The sequence below is a fragment of the Solanum pennellii genome, chromosome 9, assembly GCF_001406875.1.
Source record: "Solanum pennellii chromosome 9, SPENNV200".
Classification (NCBI taxonomy): Eukaryota; Viridiplantae; Streptophyta; class Magnoliopsida; order Solanales; family Solanaceae; genus Solanum; species Solanum pennellii.
The window spans coordinates 71,380,484-71,383,404 of NC_028645.1; positions in this window are offsets into that span (position 1 = coordinate 71,380,484).

Here is a 2,921-nt window from a genome sequence, read left to right on the forward strand (position 1 = left end):
TGTGTGTGTGTGTGTGTGTGTGTGTGTGTGTGTGCGTATATATATATATATATATATATATATATATATATATTATTGATGTAGAGAAGGAACCCAATAGATTTTTATAGTATGATGCATTTTGATTTTTTTAAAAATATGTGATGCTTGTATTTCTTGAAACTATAGTAGATAAAGATAAGAAAAAGTATGCAAATTGCTATAAAATAATTAAATTTTATTCACGTATTTGACAATTAGGGGTGAGCTACGGTGTTTCTAGAGTGTCTAACTGAATATTTTTTAATCAAAAAATCACTCTATAATATATATATATAGACAGAGAGAGGGAGGTGGGGGGGGGGGGAGGCAAAGTCTTACTCTATAAATAGGAGACTCGTTTACTCAAATTATTACAATATTATTGAGAATAAGGGTCTTTACAATTCTTTATCTATTCTTTTTTCTATTTCTCTTATTTTATAACAAAAATAAAAAATTAATATTTTAGTTTGAAATTTCAATGGACTTGAGGAACTATTTTTAATAGAGTACCAAAGAAGGTTCAACTCTCTAAGTCAATCAAATAAAGAAGGCCTAACCCATCGGTGACCCACTAAAATTGACACAATATTCCACTTAGATACCTTAATTGGACGATGTTCACTTTAGATACCTCATGTAGGATTTCGCTGTGTCATTTTGACACTTTTTTTAATATCAACAAAAATATATAATGTGTGTATAATTAAAAAATGACATTTGTCATTTGTGTGAAAACTGATTTTTAAATAACTAATTTTGAAAAAAATTAAATAATAACAAATAAATTATTGACACATGACCTAAATAATTACAAAATAGAATAAAATTTAAATCAATAAAAAAAAAACTCCACCCCCGCCCTCACCCCCCATCCCCATGATTGTCTTCTCCAAATAACCCCTGTCTCCAAATATACTCCTACAATCCTATTCCTTTTGCAGAACCCCTCCAAACCCCCACCCCCACCCACCCCAGCCTTCTCTAAATACTAAAGTTGCACCATTGTTTACTATACTTTCTCTCTCTTTTTTTTTTTTTGATAAATAGGTTGATAGAGAATGGGAGATTTTGGTTAGTTTAAAGAATTTATTTAGCTTAATTTAGTGCAATTTACTTCATTATTATGCTGAAAACTTCATTTACAATGGATGAAATTTAATATGGATAAAATTGTGGCTGTAAAATGGGGAAGAAGATGAAAAAAATAATAAAAAATTAACTAAAGAACGATTCACGCGCTGGTCATGAATGTATCATACTCATTATGTCATGTAAGCAAAAAATGTCAAAATAACACAACGAAATCTTACATAAAGTGTCTAAAATGAACATCGTCCAATTAAGGTGTCTAAGTGAAATATTGTGCCAACTTTAAAGGGCTATCCATGGATTAGGCCAATAAAGAAATAACAGTGGACCAAGTCGTCACATTCTTCTAAAAAATCAAGTCGTGATTAAATGCTTTGGAACTTGATCCAGCTAAAAGAACTTTAATGTTAAAGCTCAATATTATGCAGTTTGATTTCAATTTTTTTTGGAACATTTATTCATATAAAAAGAATTATTAAAATATTACATAGTTCGATTTTAAAATTTTCAGTGCACTCATTAAGCCAAATTTTTTTCTTTGCTTACGTAATACTTGAACAACTTTCATGCAATTTATGGTTCCGCCATTGTTAGCAACTGGATACTTTACACATAGTGACTAAAATATTCATATGGGGAAAAACAACCAATCCTACAAAAAAATCACCATTAATTTCATTTAAGTAAAATGAGGAGATTAATCGAACAACATCAAAGTTTGAATAAAAAAAAGATGTCACTATCTAGGGGTACACCCTAGATGTGACATGACGTACAAGACCCCGAGAGGCCCCATACAAGCCACTTAGCATATCATAAGATAAAGTAGTAGAAATAAGCGGGAATTTAAACATTTTCAATAAAATCAAAGTCTTTATAAAATGAAGAGAAAAGACATAAAATCACCACCGTAGTTGTCCCGAATTTTTAAAAAGACACTTTAACTTTGCGGGTGTCCTATTACCCCATTGTTCACAATAGTATGTATACCCCATTTTTCAGCCAATACCACTTATACAAAAATATTTATAAATCACGCACTAATAGTCACTTGAAACATGTTAAAAGTAATTTTTAATTATTTTTATATAATTTCTTTGCTTTTGCTTTTTCTTTTTTCTTTTTTTTCTTTTTTTTTCTAGTTCTCTTTCTTCTTCGCCTCAATCCTATATTTTCTGTCATTCCTTCTTCCAGAAGAACAGTCGCCAATCCACTGTTGTGGGAAGGAACTTTCCGGCAGCATTATTGATTATTTGTTAAACTACCACCAATTAATTTATTTATGAAAATAAATATCATCAAATAATCAAAATTTAAATATTTAAAATATCACCAAGTCAAAATCTGACATTTAGATCACCTCCTTCTCCAACTTCTTACTCCCAAATCGAGTTTTCCATAGTTTCACTATTCAAATTTCAAACTTGATTTGTAGGAGGATAAAATCACTAAACTAATTTGTTTTTCAAAATAAAAAAGAATAAGAATGAACACAATAACATTAGTTTAGAAAAAAAAAATGAAGGAAGACAGATGCCCAAGAAACATGGGTAAGCTAATGATGATAGGGAAGATGAGAAAGAAGATTTGAAAATTAAAAACTATTCCTAATAAAGCTTTAAAAAAAGTCAATACATGAGTTTTTGTATTTTTTTCAAAATAAGTCAAATTGGGAGTGCCACATGACAATTTTACGTTGGTATGAAGCTGTATGAACAGTCCTTCACGCGCTCAAATTTCGTGACAATACGATTGGTGTTAAAATTAATCAAAAAGGTATATTTATTGTGGATTTAGATAGTTTCGTG